Genomic DNA, 18,106 nt, shown 5'->3' with positions numbered 1-18,106 from the left:
TTTTAAATCCAAGTTGGTTTAGCAGAAATTGTATGCCTCCAATTATAGCTAAATCATTGGTTATGAGAACAAAACTCCCAAAAATAAAATTTGGTATGAGTTGTATTATTTAATATACAGCAGCACTTATACGCATCTAGTAGCCAAATTATAAAAATTTCTCCCTATCACAATCGGTTCAGGGTCAAGAACCAAATAATTTCTATATAGAAATATGGATGTGCTATATGATTTAATTATGCCACCAAAATGCACAAAGATGAGTTCCCAAAGATGGTTGGGAAATGTGTTGGTGATCCCAACATTAGGGGGAGAAAATGGGCAGCTGAGAAAGTGATACGTGAAATGAATTATTATGAATACATATAGATCCTCGTACAAGAAAATATAAACTTGAAGTTCAAGTGATAATTCATTTACAAATTATTGCCAGACGCATTTTCTGACCCAATGCTAAATGTCATATTTCAGCTGCTAATACTCCAAATAGAATAAAGTCCATGAGGGACAAAGTCTATGGCACACATGAAGCGTAACAGACCAATCGGTTCCAAAGATAAAACTCCTTGAAGAAGGAGAGGGGCAAATATTAAAAATGGTCATAGTAAGAAGGCAAGTGCTCTAAAAGAGCACCACGACATAACATTTCATAAGACCTCATGGGAGAGGCTCAGGTACCTGAAAATAATGAAATAAAGAGATCTCAATAAGTTATGTCTTTATTGGGTAATAATGGAACCGACATAAAATGATCGTCGACGATATTGTTAATATAATGTAGCGCTCAATATTATTAATATTGACGAGGATCTTGAGCTCAAATCTGTCATGAAATTTGGACAGATAAAAGATGGGCCAAATAAAAAATACTCAATTAAATTGACTTCACTTTAAAATGTAAAGTTGGACGGATAGTCCAACACCTGAAAGTATAAAGTCAATTGAGGTATATATGTGTTCTTGTGCGAAAAGTTCAAATTGATAGACATAAAGGCGACTTGTGGCAAAGAAAATTAGTAAATATCCTCACATTGATTATATGGAGACATATTCTCTTGTGATGGATATAGTCATTTCAAGTTTTAATCTGGCAATATATGAAAAACTTGATATGTGTATAGTGAAAATCATTGAAGGATTTAAATTGTCTTGGAGCATATTAAGGTTTCCAAGAAATTTATTAAATAAAGCTTCAAAAATTCTTATACGGATTGAAACAATCAGGACGCATGTGGTATAATCGCTTGAGTGAGTACTTGTTGAAAGAAGGGTACAAGAATGATTCAATTTGTCCTTGTGTCTTTACAAAAGGATTTGGATCTAAATTTGTTATAATCGATGTGTATGTTGATTTAAATATCATTGGAAATCTTGGGTAGCTTCCTAAAGCAGTAGACTGTTTAGAGAAATAATTTGAAATGAAAGATTTTGGAAAGACAAAATTTTATCTTGGTACTACAAATTGAATATATGAAAAATGGAATTTTTGTCCATCAATCAGCATACACTAAAAAGATTTTAAAGAGCTTCTATGTGGATAAAGCACATCCATTGAGTACCCCGATGATTGTGAGATTACTAAATATAGATAAAGATCCACTCCGACCTCATGAAAATAATGAAGAGCTTCTTGGTCCTAAAGTACCATATCTTAATGCAGTTGGTGCACTAATATATCTTGCTAACACTACAAGACCTGACATAATATTTTCAGTTAATGTCTTAGCAATATATAGCTCAGACATTGGAATAGAATCAAACACATATTGCGATATCTAAAAGGGACTACCGATATGAACTTATTTTATGGCAATGATTGCAATCCCAATGTTGTTGGTTATGTCGATGTTGGATATTTATCTGACCCACACAAGGCTCGATCTCAAACAGGCTATGTGTCTACATATGGAGGCACTTCCATATCTTGGCAATAGACTAAGCAATCAATCGTGGCTACTTCATCTAATCATGTTGAGATAATTGCTATTCATAAAGCAAGTCGAGAATGTGTATGGTTGAGGTCTATAATACATCTTATTCGAGACAAATGTGGTTTGAACTGTGACAAACTACCCGCAGTTTTATATGAAGAAAATACAACATGCATAGCCCAATTAAAGGGAGGATTCATAAAGGAATTAGGACAAAACACATTTCACCTAAATTATTGTTCACACATGATCTTCAAAAGAATGGTGATATTAATGTACAACGGATCCGTTCAAGTGATAATATGGCTGATTTGTTCACCAAAACTCTACCGACGCTAACCTTCAAAAAATTAGTGTGCAAGATTGGGATACGAAGGCTCAACGATGTGAACTGATGATCTCATCGGGGGAGTTAATACATGTTGTACTCTTTTTCCCTTACAAGGTTTTGTCCCACTGGGTTTTCCTTGCAAGGTTTTTAACGAGGCAATCAAAAGACGTATTTCTAAATATATGTACTTTTTTTCTTCATTAGGATTTTTTTCTCATAGGGTTTTTTCCTAATAAGGTTTTAATGAGGCATATTATTTATGGACATCCAAGGGGGAGTGTTATGATAAAAATTAAAATATGGTGGATGTCTACTCTTCCTCTATGATCTTTCTCTCAAATGGTCAATGACATATTCCATGACATATTTTCTTCACTTTTCATGCCTATATAAAGGCCTTGTAATAGATAGGAAAATACACATAATTGAAGAAGAAAATGTCTTCCTTCTCTCTATCTATTTTTTTTGTTCATATTTTATTAAATTGCTTTTATTTCTTGTTAATGTTTTACTAAATTGCTTTTATTTCATAACAATAAGAACTTTTTTGAATCATTTAAGAGTTATTTATATTATTAATGGTCGTTTAGGTCGTGTTAATCCTAACCACTCTTCAGTGCATAGAGAAGCCGAAATGACTTTTACCAACAACACCTTTATAAAGAAATTTGACAATGACATTCGCAATTAAAAAAAAAAAATCAAATGGCTTATCCTTGGAAGAGGCAAAAAATTTAGTAACCACACTATTTGGTGGTAATTCTTTATAAAAATTTATGAATTGTTTTTTAGCACAATTACTTTATATTTATCACTAAATTAATTTCATAATTTTCATGTTAGTAACAACGAAATTACTTATCGGAGAAGAATGAAGTAGGAGGAGAGAGATAATAGTTACAATTAAAGGTAAGTTAGAATTATATAAGTTTTCATGAAAAATATTTAGTTTTTTGTACTATATAAATAAGATAATGTAATTTATGCAATTTCAAATTTGAAGGGGAGTCTTGGCATAACTGGTAAAGTTGTTGTCATGTGACCAGGGGGTCACAGGTTCAAGTTGTGGAAATAGCCTCTTGCAGAAATACAGGATAAGGCTGCGTACAATAGACCCTTGTGGTTCGGCCCTTCCCAGGACCCCGCGCATAACAGAAGCTTTGTGCACCATGCTGCCCTTTTTTTTTTAGTAAATTTTAAAATTACGTTATAGGGAGATTTTGCTAAAAATCACATGTATCTAATTGAATATTGATTGTTTATCTTAGTCGGATCAGATGATCCAATCATTTTAACCTAGACAAACAAATTATTGCACGATAATTTACATTGATCATTAACATATATACTTTATTTTGTCATGTATAATTATTTACTCGAATATTTTCTTTAATAATATTGATATTATTTTACAAAATTGTATATTATATGACTTGGACATACACGTGCACGTTATAGAAACTAGTATCATATATAGAAGACTGAAAATTAAAAGGAAAAAAACTAACTAACAGGACAAATGTGAATAGCATGTGAGTAATGTTCACTGTATAAGCAGGAAAAACATATTTGCGTACAGAGCCAAGAATTATGCAAAAGTCAGAATACGTGGCAATCGTGTCCATAAAATTATTGTATTGTACAATGAAAGGCTATAAAGAAACGGATTAAGAAAGATTTATTGTTTATCATGTTCTCTAAAATGTTATTTAGCTCCAATTTTGTAATGACCCGACCGGTCGTTTTGAGTGTTGCAGCCCCGTTCCTTTATTTACTGCTCATTTTATGTTTATTAGTTGTTATATGACTTGCCGAGGTAGTTGGTTCGGTTCCGGAGATGTTTTGGAATGAATTTAGACATTTAGTCTTAAGATTGGAAGCTTAAGTTGGAAAGGTTGACCGAATATTGACTTATATGTAAACGACTCCGGAATAGAATTTTGATGGTTTCGTTAACTTTGTTGGGTAACTTTGGACTTAGGAATGTGTCCGGATAATGATTTGGAGGTCCGTAGTTGATTTAGGCTTGAAATGACGAAAGTTGGAAAACTAGAAGTTTTGGAAATTGAGAAGTTTGACTGAGAATTGACCTTGTGGTTATCAGGCTCAGATTTTAGTTCCGGAAGTTGAAGTATGTCCGTTGTATCATTTATGACTTGTGTGCAAAATTTGAAATCAATCGTACTTGATTTGATAGGTATCAGCATCGATTGTAGAAGTTGGAATTCCTTAGTTTTCAACTTTTCATTAGGCTTGAATTGAGGCGCGATTCGTATTTTTGATGTTGTTTGATGTGATTTGAGGGCTCAACTAAGCTCGTATCGTATTTAGGACTTGTTGGTATGTTTGGTTGAGGTCACAGGGGCCTAGGGTGGAGTTCGGATGGTTAACAGATCAAAGTTTGGAATGGAAGGACCGTTGAAGTGCACCAGGTCTGGTGCGATCGCACCTGCAGAGTTTTGGTCGCAGGTGCGTGGCCGCAAAAGTGAAAGGGTTGATCGCAGATGCAATTTGGGTGAAGCTAGGCAGTGGTCGCAAGTGCAAGGGTTTGTCTGCACCTGCGTGGTCACAGATGAGTAGAGGGGTCGCAGGTGCGAGGTCTTGAAAGGGAGCCGGGGGCGCCGGCGTGGAATGTTATCCGCAAGCGCGAATGCGTATCTGCGCATGGGCAATCGCAGATGCAGAAGTGGCATGGATTCTTTGGATCGCGGAAGCGATGAGATATCCTCAAAAGCAGAACCGCAGGTGCGGTCAAATTGAGCGCAGGGTGTGAAAGCAATGGCAATGCTTAAATTCGAACGACTTCCGAGATTTTATCATTTTTGGACATTTCAAGTTTGGTCTAAGGCGATTTTTTTTAGAGGGATTTCGAGAGGTTTCTTGATGTAAGTCACTCCTAATCATTTTTATTCAATAATCTTGTGCTCCCATCGGATTTCCCACCTAGTTTGTATGTTTTTGAGGTGGAATTTGGGAGTTTGACTCTAGGGATTAGGACAGATTAAGTTAGGGATTTGAGTGGTGATTTGGTATCGGAATTTGGTAAATTTGGTATGGTTGGACTCGTGGTTGAGTAGGCTTCCATCATGCTTAAGCTACATCTTGGTATTGTTGGGACCCACAGAGGTCACATTACATGTTGAATTATTTGCTTAATTTGAAATTATGCACTCAGTCACAACTATTATTTGCACATCATATCTAAGTCTTTGTTGCCATCTATTTTTACATTATATCATTATTGTTTGGGCTGATTATCATGATTCTTGTGAGTCCGAGAGACTGGAGAGATTGAAGGCCTGATTGTGATGATATTTATGGGATCGGGTTGCACTCCGCAACATGTTTTATTGATTCATGCCATGATTGGCTTATTATAGCGCTTGGATTGGATTTGTCCCTCCGGAGTCTGCACACCCACAGTGATCGCAAGTACCTATTGAGTGTGAGTGTGAATGCTAAGTACCGAGCGCGAGTGCACACCCATATGATTTCATCCCTGTTTAATTTGTACTTCAGTTGACATACATAACTGACATATAGATATCGAGATGTACCATATCTTGTTTCAATTGAACTTGACATATTTTATCTGTTTGGGCTTTAACTGTTTAACTTGGAAGTATACCTACATTTCAGTACTGTAATTTTGTAATTGAACTATAATTGTGAAGCTCATCACTGCTTTCAGCCCAATAGTTAGATTTGTTACTTACTGAGTTGGTTGTACTCACGCTACACCCTGCACTTCGTGTGTAGATCCAGGTATTTTCGGATACGGTGGTTGCTGATTATCAGAGTTTACCTTCATTCGAGATTATCGAGGTAGCTGCCCTGGCGTCCGCAAACCTTGACTCTCCTCCCCTATCCCTCAATTTTTATTTAATCAATTCCAGTTTCTTAGACAATGATTCAGACTCTGTATTTGTATAAATGCTCATATACTTAGTGACATCCCGATTTTGGAAAACTGCTGGAGTTGCGATGGTTCTGTCAGTTTTATGAGACTTTTATTTATTTAAACTTGTTTTAGCATATCTTAAATTTGGAAGTGTTGAAAATGTCTGAGTAGTCAGCTTGCCTACTACCATAATAGGCGTCAACACGACGGCCTGAGTTTTGGGTCAGTAACAATTTTCCTCGAAGCAGTCTTACAAGTTGTATGTCAAAATATGTTATATGCACCACTCTTTGTATGTCAAAATATGTTATATGCATAACTTCCGAAGCATATTTTGTAAACAAATAAACATTAATACTAATATTTATAATCTGATCATGACATCATTTGATTATTACTATCACGTCATCACGTTCATTCTGGAAGTTCCTGTATACATTTTTAGCATATTTCTTTATTTGTTTTGAAGAAAGTGGGAAGGGGGAACCTATGCTAAAGAAAGATTAAAGGTTCATGTCTTTAGTGTCTCATGTATGGATAATATATAGAAAATATCAGAATTATAATTAAGGCTTACCTGTATCCTAACTGATTGCGCAAACTAAGATTTTAGAGTTGTCACAGATCCACATTTGTTTTTGGGGTTGGGGGAGGGGGGAATGTTATTATTTATTCTCACAAGATTTTATATTTAAATATGTCAATTTTTTCTCTTAACAAATGTGTCAATGCGAGTTTCACAATCTTTCTTGAATAACTTTCACATGTCTGTCAACTTTTTGCTTGCTAAGTCAATGAGAGAAATGGACCGATACACCTTGATGGCTAAAATTCATTAATATTAATTTTTCGGCCCCTGTAATTGAAAAAAAAATAGAGTTTCAAATTACATAGGTGAAACTCCACGATATTCTCATAAATTTCATCCATAGAATTTAAAACTCCATGATAATGGTACTTTTAAATTTTTAACTTTTAAAAATAGCTAGCTCCCGCTATTACTACACCTTCTTGATTTGATAAGGTCCAAATAGATGTTGACCAACCCTAATGGCGCCTGGGTCGGGTCTAATGAAATCCTGAACATGTGTGCACAACCCACTGGTATTCCTATTTTTCGACACAAAATAATTGTATTGATTAAATTCGTCTCTGGCACGCGTGGATATTCACATTGATAACGCAATATTGCTTGGAATAGGTTTTATCTCGGAGACAAGATAATAGTGGATCTTTTTTCTTGCAAGAAGTGTATATGGCCCTGTGACCCCTCTCTAGTGAGACGAGGGTCGTGTCCCGGTGAAGCACCTCATAGATGGTTTCGGAGATTCATCAATGAAGTAATAGCTCGGGATTTTACTTGATCCTTAACCGTCCCCAAAATATTAAGAATCTACCACTACCGCCTGATATTCCTCCCACAAACCGCGAGTATCTCGGCAGTTATTAACCACATAGAGTAGCGTGCAGAAGTGGGATGAGCATGTGAACATTAGGCTTAGGCTATAATTACCCTCACTCCTCTTTACTTGTAACTCATTAAGTTTTCTAGCTTTCTCTCAACTCACTCGTTATTCCCAAGCTAGGCAGTCAATTTAGCTTTATTTTGCACGGGGGCAGATTTACATTGGGTGAAGCGTGTCACGTGGCACCGCGGAAAAATTAACTAAATATATATGTGCCAAAATGACCTCTGAACAATTGAACAGTCAAATAACATGTGACACCACTGGACAAATAGGCAGTCTTTAGCGCATTGGTTAAGACTGTGACCTTAATCCAACAAGGTCGCATGTTTGATCCTTCATTCTGTATAGTTCAACTATTTCCTTTTTTAGCAAATCAATTGAAAAATGACTGGACTGGTCCCCTCCTCTGCAATATACTACCCTAGCCTGAAAAGAAACATATCTTGCTAAGTTCGACTTTACTTATTTGTGATAAAAATAGCTTGTTTTTTAGCCTTTTTTCTAAAATATTCTTTCATTTGTTTGTCTTTCTTTTTTGAACATTAAAATGATAATTACATCAATGCATTTAAATTGCTTTTTATTTATACGATATTTCAATGATTTATTTGTGCTCATTTAAATGTGACACCTTTTGGGAAGAGTCCTGCGTACATCACTGATTTTGCAAGCATAGTGGCTCATAATGAAACTCAATAAGATTATTCTTACTTTTGCTTATTTATTTTCATTGCTTTGTTTACAGCTCTTTTAGCCTGGTTCTACTATCTATTTGAATAAGCTTTGATTTGAACCGATTGCTAGTGACTAATTAAAAATAAATTTAATTATTTTATCCTGAAACTATTTTTGAGTTAAATAAAAATGCCACTTGATCTATCGCTTCTCCTACTTGGTGGTCCACTAACAATTATGTTAGGGGAAACAGCTTTTTCAATCTTATATAGGATGTTCTAACACCATTTTGAATTATCATATCTTCTTTCTTTTTTGCTGTTGACCTGTGATAGTATACGATACAAAGTCTATGGAATTATGTGCGCACTTTTGTTATATTTGATGCCAATTGTACATAGTAACGCCGCTATAGCTTATAGCTCAAGTACAAATACAGCCATCAAATAATCTCTACTTCATTTGTAACCTCCGTTCCCTCTTCACTTAGAACAAGAACTAAAGGAAATTTAGATTTTTAGAAAATTTCCTCCAATTAGGAATATATGTATATGTATAAAAGTTGAACTTAAAGAAAAAAGTATGGATTTATATAACTGACCTCCAACTTATTGGGGTTGAAGTATAATTGCTGTTGCTTCCTCCAATTAGGAATATGGATCAACATAGGTGGCAGTAGCTACATCTCTTCTGCCCATAATTTACTGATGCCCTTTAACGAGTTAAAAAGATGTCAAACTTCACCGATTCTACCTCCTATAGCAAAGGTATACATCCTATATATGATAAATCAAAATTATTTTAAAATATTATTTTCTATAGCTACCTTTTATATTTTATAGCAAAATAAGTATTTATGGTATATATTACCATTGAGGCATGAAATAAGCTATTTATGTTTTTCCTCTCTCTTAGACAGCTGTACATACCTATTTTTAAGGTGATTGTCGTTACTATATTCATGAATACATGGCGCGAATACATGTGAATATAGCTGGACTACCCTAATTTTAGGCGCTTTTTACTGCTGTATTCATAAATATAGCAGCGGCGAATATATGTCAATATATGCGCGTACAACTGGACTGTCCTGATTTTAAGCGCTTTTTGTTGTTGTATTCATGAATGCATGGTGCGAATACATGTGAATACATGCGCGTATAATTGGACTACCCTGATTTTAGGCGCTTTTTACTACTGTATTCATAAATACAACAGCGCGAATACATGTGAATACATGCGCGTACAGTTGGACTGCCGTGATTTTAGGCGCTTTTTGATGTTGTATTCATGAATACATGGCGCGAATACATGCACGTACAACTGGACTACCCTGATTTTTAGGCGCTTTTTGCTACTGTATTCATGAATACAACGAATACACTACGTAACAACTGAATAGTAGCTATAGAAAGTAATTATGTATATGATAGCTATAGAAAGTTAATAGCCACAAAATAATAGTGATTTCTCAAAATTTCTCATAAAAATATAACTAGCTCAACCTACCTAATATCAGGCGGACTAATCTAGACATATATTTATTGGCGGGTCAATTTGAGCTAATCCAAACTAGCCCATTTATAAGCTTGGGTCCATAAACAGTTTATATAGCCCAAATTGACCAGTAACAAAGAGCTTATCAAAACATTAAAAAGAAATTGGGAAATTAATCCAAAAAACTGTCCACCTAATCCCTTAATTAAAAATAGCCAGCAGAAGTAATATATATATATATATATATATATATATATGTGTGTGTGTGTGTGTAACTGTGTATAATCAGTATATTATCTATGCATACCTACTAGAAAAACTAAACAGTGAATCTTGCCGGCTATATGTGTTAAAATCCCAAAGAAATTTGTGTGTATAATCGGTTAGATATAGTCATGAAAAATTGAAAACAGAAAAACCTTTTGTCAGTTTGAATAGATAATTTAACATATTATAAAAGAACCAACAATCAAATGAAAAATAATGTTGGATAGGGGGAGCTGTGGGTTAGTATTAGCTCATTCTTTAGCCTAAGTTGACCGACGCAAGTAAACTTTTTATGGAGTGCAACCCAACTTGTTGATTAATTTAAATTGTTTCAACCCACCCAAATTTAACTCATATCTCTCGTTTGACAAGCTTATTGGGGTAAAAATTGCACGGGGCGACCAAACGGGGCGTCCTATTTGGTCGCCCCCATTTAACTTATACCTATTTTTTTTTAAAAGTTTTAACTTGTACCCATTTTTTAAACAACTTCAGCCCCCTTTCTCCTCCTCCTTCTCCCAGTGGTCTCCATATCTCTCCGAAACTTAACATTGATGTAACTATATAATGGCTCGATTTAAGAGTTGTTTCTTCCAACCACTGTTTCTTCCTCATCTTGCTGTTAGTTTTTTTTTTGTTGCTTCTTCCGCTAAGGCACAGAAAGAATCTTCCCCTTTTTATTCCATTTTGCAGCTTTGGAGACAGTGACTATGCTTCTACTTCTGATCATTTAGCTGTTGTACTTGGTCTGCCTTCTCTACAACATTACACCAACGAAGGCGTTGAGTTCGAGTCCGATATTAGTTTCATGACGCCTGGAGCAACAGTTATGAGTCCCTTTTGTTGAACCAATAGAAGGCTGAAGTTCGCCAGTTACAAACAAAAACTTCAGCGTTCACCAGTTACAAACAAAAACTTCAGCTCTAGAGCTGAAGTTCGCCAGTTACAAACAAAAACTTCAGCTCTAGAGCTGAAGTTCGACAGTTACAAAATAAAAACTTCAACTCTAGAGCTGAAGTTCGACAGTTACAGAAACAAAAACTTCAGCTCTAGAGCTGAAGTTCGCCAATTACAGAAATAAAAACTTCAGCAAATAGAGAACAAAACTTCAGCTACTATGCTTAAGTTCAACAATTACAAACAAAAACTTCAGCAAACTTGGTTCAACACACTTGCTACTTCAGTCCCGTCTACTAGAATGCTGAAGTTTTGCGTGATTGTCTTTGCTACTTCAGCCCTGTATACTGAAGTTACGCGAAAAAGTGGATACGTTTGCAATTGTTTTTGCAAAGCAAGCACAAGTTAAAACGTGACCCAAAAAGCAAGTATAGATACAAATATCCCCTTATTGGGAGCATTTGACCATTTGAAGTATGATGGATCAGGGAATATTTCTAACATGCGTTAAAGTCATTTCCTTCAGGAATGTCCAAGAGGATATGGTAGAATCTAACAAATTTAAAATGGGCTTGGTACAAATTTGCATCTATACCCGTTTTTTGGGTCACGTTTTAACTTATACTCCCTTTGCAAAAATAATTACAAGCGTACCCACTTTTCGCGTAAACTTCAGGCATACGGGCCTGAAGTAGCAAAGACAATCACGCAAACTTCAGCATTTTAGTAGACGGGCCTGAAGTTGTTTGTAATTGCTGAACTTAAGCATTCTACTAGCTGAAGTTTTGTTCTCTATTTGCTGAACTTCAGCATGTTTTAGCTGAAATTTTGTCCTGGATTCAATAGTTTTGTCGTAAAGCTTTTTCAAAAACTTCAGCATCTTATTTAGTTCATTTGTAAAAATTTCAGCACTAAATAAGTTGAAGTTTTGTCCTGGATTCATTAGTTTTGTCATAAAGCTTTTTCAAAAACTTCAGCAGAAGATGCTGAAGTTATTTAGTTCATTTGTAAAAACTTCAGTACTAAATAAGCTGAAGTTTTGTCCTGAATTCGTTAGTTTTGTCAAAAAACTTTTTCAAAAACTTCATCAGAAGATGCTGAAGTTATTTAGTTCATTTGTAAAAACTTCAGCACTAAGTAAGCTGAAGTTTTGTCCTGGATTCATTAGTTTTGTCATAAAGCTTTTTCAAAAATTTCAGCAGAAGATGCTGAAGTTATTTAGTTCATTTGTAAAAAATTTAGCGCTAAATAAACTGAAGTTTTGTGCAACATTTTAATGATGCAGAAATTCAGATATTTGATCGTTAATGTAACGATGCTTTTGGACAGCCATGAAGTAGCTCATTTTCAGCTTTATCTCTTAGTATTTGCTTTGTTTTCTCAGGAATCCAATTCAAGTATAATACAACAGTAATATTTAGTAGCAGTGCTAGAATTATGGAATATCAAGTTGCCCTGTTCATGTTGATCAGTAACTGAAATTCTTGTAGTTTTGATTCCATTCTTGGACCTATTTTCAATTTCTCCTTTTGTTGTCTGTATTTTCAGAAAAGAAAGGAGGAAGAAAGGAGCGCACAGGTAGCAGGAAGAAGGAGGGGCCTGAAGTTGTACAAATTAAAGTATAGGTTAAATAATTTTAAAAATATGGGTATAGGTTAAATGGGGGCGACCAAATAGGGTGCCCCGTACAATTTTTACAGGAATCACATTGACGTTATTTTTATTATCTTGGCTCAAATAGTGGAGCATAAAATTTTCAAATTGTGTGGTTGGAAGTAGTAGGAGTTAGTATTATGCTCTCGTTTGGCCATAGATTTTGGCTTCATTTTTATAAAAAAAAAAATTGAAAACTTTGTATGTTTATGAGATATGATCATATTTTGGAGAAAAAAATTTTAAGTTTCCAAATTCTGGTTTAGTTTTTGGGTGAAATTTTTTCTTTCACTCACAAAACTTCAACTTTTCTTCAAATAAAATGCATGTCCAAACATAACTTCAATTTTCAAAAATTATTTTTTAACACAATTTAAAAATTCTCTTTTCAAGTTTCAATCAAATTTATGTCCAAACCCTAGCTATATGTCTTGGGAACTGTGTGGAATTCAGTTACTGCAACTCACATGGTTTCATTCCTTCATTTGGGAAAGATTCTAGATTGTGTAGGTCCAACCCTATTGATTATTACTATATCTAATTTATCATTAAATTTCTAGTGGTTATGTGGTGCAACAAATAATGGTAGAAATGAACATAAAGAAATTCATTTTTTTAATGGGATAGTGGTTCGTAGAATATATATAAACGCCTATAATCACTTGTAGGGGAAAACCCTTGCTAGCTACTTGCTTATGTGATCGAAAATTGGATACTATTGGAATTGGCACCATAGGCCAGGCCCAGTTTCTCTACTAGTCTGTTCGGCCATGTTTCTCTAAACAAAATATATATATTTTTTCAAAAAAGTAGTTTTTTATCAAAGTTAAAGTGTTTGACCAAACTTTGGAAAAAAAAGTGTTTTTAAGTAGAAGCAGAAGTAGTTTGGAGAAGCAAAAAAAAAAAAAGTAGCTTCTTCCCAGAAGCACTTTTTTAAAGTACTTTTAAGAAAAATACATTTAGAAGCACTTTTTAGAAGCTTGGCCAAATACTAATTGCTTCTCAGAAGTGCTTTTCAAATTAATTAACCAAACACAAACTTCTTCTCGTCAAAAGTACTTTTGAAAAAAGCACTTTTGACCAAAAAAAGTACTTCTCAAAATAAGTTGATTTTGGCAGCTTGGCCAAACAGGCTATAAATCTCAATCCCTCGCCCAATGAAAAAGAAGTAAAGAATAACATAGTAAATTTTAGGAATTTTTACCTCTTATAGCAAAGGTTAACACCTTATTTATTTTAAATAAATACCATTTAAAAAATTTATATTCTATAGATACCTTTAAGGTTTATAGCAAAATATTTAATTTTGGTTTCCTCCTAGCCCTAAGCCACTAAATACGCTAATCAGTTATACTTTTTCTTTCTCTCTCTACTTTGATACATCCCATTCTCCCAAAGTTTCGTGACCTCTTCCTCTAATATCAACTCTCTTTTCTCCTAAAGTTTCGTGGACCTCTTCCTCTAATTAATCTTTCTTTTTTCCAAAATTCTCATCTTTGATCAAAGAAAGAAGATACGAAGAAGAACAGTGCATACGAGAATTCATAGGCTGATCAGTGGGACTACAATAATACAGAATCATATTCTAAAGACACCAAAAAAAGTAATTCCGATGGCGGCGGAGTGGCAAAGAAGGTGGGAGATTGTGCAATTAAATATAGCAGCAGTTCGTTAAGCATGATCTCACTAGAATTGGAAGAAGTCATCTTGCCAAACAACTCAGAGTGAAATTTTCACGAAGGCGGGGCATTTTCACTACTGGCTTCCAGTGAACGGCGGATTCGCCGGAAATTAGGGTTTGTTCTTGAACAAAGATGATGGAGTTTTGGGCTGAGCAACTTGATTTTCTGTTAATATATTTCAATGTATTTTCATGTATTTCATTGTATTCATTGTCTTTTTTTCATTGTAATTCAATGTATCTCGTTGTATTCTATGTATTTCATTTTATTCACTGTCTTTTTTCTCATTGTATTTCAATGTATCCTACTGTACTCTATATATTTCATCGTATTCACTGTCTCGCTATGCCATGAATGCATTCATAAGGTTTTTTTAATTAATATAATTTGTGTATTCATATGTATTATATAATTTCTCTGAAGATTGCTATGTTTTGGGGGTATTTTTCGGTTGAGAATCTTTTTTATAACTGAAAATACAAAATTGTGTGTTATAATTGAGTTTGTTGAGTTATATTAGGAGTCTATTATGTTAATTGATTCACTTTTCGTTTTAAAAATAGTGTAATCCCCTATTTCACGTCGTGAATATAGTCGAATACAATAATCTGTCCAGCTGTAATCCCATATTTCAGTCCATGAATACAGTCGAATACACTCAAACATAACAACTGATTAGCTAGACTTCCTTGATTCACGCCTATTTTTGCTACTGTATTCATGAATACAATAGCTTAAATACATCAAATACATCTTATAACCACATAAAAAATATCTATAATCTGTAATATAGCAAATGGTATCTATACATGGCTAATTACTACTAAAAGATAGTGCTTTATGAAAATTTATCTAAATTTTATGGGTGGTCATTTAACTTTGTGTTCATTACGCAGAAGTCACTTTTCTTCTTTTTGTTACGTAAAAATCATTCAACTTTGTGTCCATTACCCAAAAGTCACTTTCCTTTCTTTTGTTACAAAAATTATTTTACTTTGCTCTATTTATCACAAAAGTTACTTTGGCCAGATTTTATAATACTTTTACTTAAAAAGTCAATTATGTCATTATGACGAGCTTGAAACACACACTTAAATAGGCTCGCTTGTCGAATATAGTAAATTATAATATCGTATCCACATGGATTAGAGTTAAACAATTATTATCGTAGTTTATAGCTATATTGCTATTCAAGATGACAACTATTGAGAATTATGTGATTTAAAACTAAAATTAACTAAGAGTCTAATCTATTGACTAATGACAATCAACGCAAGTAGTAAGCAAAGGAAGATAGGGTTGATAGGATAGGTGCAAGAAAAATATTTGGGATTTAACTCTAGATAATTTGCTTCTAATGTTTAAGTGAGTCTCTCGAATTCACTTGGTTATTAATTCAATTGTTTAGTAGAAACTCCTCTCTCGATTAAGTCTCAACCTCACAAGATGACCCAATGTTAAGTATGTGGAGATATGGAAGAATTCCTAGTGGATTGATCTTTAGGAGAACCTCTCTCGATTATCCTCCTAACTAGGTTTAATCAACAATTTTACTAGCCACTTTCGATTACTAAGAAAAATTAATGAATTCAACCAAAAAGAAAGAATGCAAAAATATCACAATTTATGCCTCTTTCGATTACATAAACTAATGAATAAAGATGCAATGATTAAAACACCCAAAATGATTCATTACATAAAACTAGAGTTAATTATCCACAAACAAGTATCAAGAAACCAAATCCATCAAACCCTAAAGAGAACTACTCCAGAGACATAGAGTACTTCATCACAATTAATTTTAAAGTAAAGAAAAACATAAAATAATCCAAACCCTTGTCTAGTGAAGGTGAAGGTCTGTCTATTGGAAAGACAATGGACCACTCATATGATTTCTAACTTATTTTTTTTGATAACAGAGGTCTTATTTTATAGATATCATATAATAGTAGAGTTCATACAATCATAATTTCCTGGTGGGGTATTTACTACTTGGCTATTACATACCATGTCCCGAAGGACATTTTTGTTCCCAAAATAAACAAGTCTAGAACAAACGTCTTTCCTAACATTCTTAATAATATAAGTCGAGCCTTCCCAGTCTGAGCTTAAGACTTCACTTGCAAAATGAGGAGGGTAATGGAGAATAGTAAGATCCCTGCATTTGTTGTCACCCAGTGCTCTCCTAGCCATCATGTGTGCCAGCTTGTTGGCTTTCCTGAACATGTGATTGATTACCTGAACCTACACCTGGTTCATTAACGACCTGCACTCAAGGATGATGTTATTAAAAATAGTCATTCCATTTGCCATACAATTTATGGCATCATGAGAGTTCGTTTCCACTTCCAAATTGGTTAACCCTTGCTCTTTTGCTAATTGGAGGCCTGTTTTCAAAGCCAATAGTTCCGCCTGAATAGGTGATAAGCCTGGAGAGGCTCCATAGAAGCCAACTATCCAGTGGCCCCTACTATCTCTGAAAATACCACCAAAGCCACATAGAGAGCTTGCTTGTATAAAAGAACCATCAGTATTAAGCTTAATAGTGTTCGCTGGAGGCTTAATCCAGTTAACCTTGATAGGGATAAGATTATGAGTTATTGCTTCATTTTGTGTGAGAAGTTTGTACTACACTATTTTATTAAGGGCATGATGGAGGGCTGGTTTATTAGTGGTATTATCAAAGAGATTATTATTCCTATTTATCCAAATAGTCTACATGATTAAGGGAAAGAGATCAGTCCACTTGATGATACCATTCCCTAATGGAATATTGTGGTCCCTGAGATTAGTTAACCAATTATGACTATAATTCCCATTTCTCATATCCAATCTGAGTTGAAGCTATAAATCCCTAACTGCTAGGCGGTCTAAGTAAATGTGTGTAATAGTTTCCCTATAGGATTCACAGTAGGAGCACACTGGATCGATATTGATACCAATATAATTTAAATGGCTTCTAGTAGGCAGTCTATTATGAAGACATTTCCAAAGTAAAAACTTTAGTTTATTAGGGCACTTTAGATTTCAAATCCACATAAAATCTATTACATTAATAGAGTGATTTTCGATTAGGGTATAGCAAGATTTGGTAGTAAATAGCCCATTGGTATTGAGTGACCAAGTAGGCGTGTCACAATTGTTAGGATTAGGATTTACAGCCTTCATATGATTGCTAACTTAGCCAATGCTAATATTTCCAGAGACATTGGAAACACAAGAATTGGAGATAGAAATAGTAAGGATCAACCTATTTGGAAAGCCACCACTAGTGAAATTTTCACTTGCTCATCTGCATTTGATTTGGTTAGACAAAGAAGACGCAAGCAAGAATTATGGTTAAATGTGTGGAGTAGGAATACTCCTTTCAAGATCATTTTTTTTGCAATGAAGAATCATTAAGAGGAAATTACCTCTGGATGATGTTGTACAAAGATTTGGACAGAATGTGGTGTCCAGATGTCTTTGTTGTGCCCAACCAAAAGATGAATCCATAGAACATGTCTTCATCAGCGGAGAAATTGCAACTCAGGTATGGAAATTTTTTGCTATTCTTTTTGGTATTAACACATCTGTTTATTCTACCAGGTTAATTCTTAACAACTAGTGGAGCTATAAAGGCAAAGAGAAATTATACAGAAGAACCACTATGATCCTTCCTAACCTTATTTGTTGGGAGCTCTGGAAAGCTAGATGCAGCTACGTATATGGAAATAGAAGAACCAATAGAAACAGAATATGTCAACAAGTTTTGTACATATTGAAGAATGATCTTAAAAAATTGGATGAGAGGGTGGATATTA

This window comes from Nicotiana sylvestris, chromosome 6 (genome assembly GCF_000393655.2).
Source record: "Nicotiana sylvestris chromosome 6, ASM39365v2, whole genome shotgun sequence".
NCBI classification, from domain to species: Eukaryota; Viridiplantae; Streptophyta; class Magnoliopsida; order Solanales; family Solanaceae; genus Nicotiana; species Nicotiana sylvestris.
The sequence above is the reverse complement of the archived record's forward strand: the minus strand, read 5'-3'. Positions refer to the sequence as shown.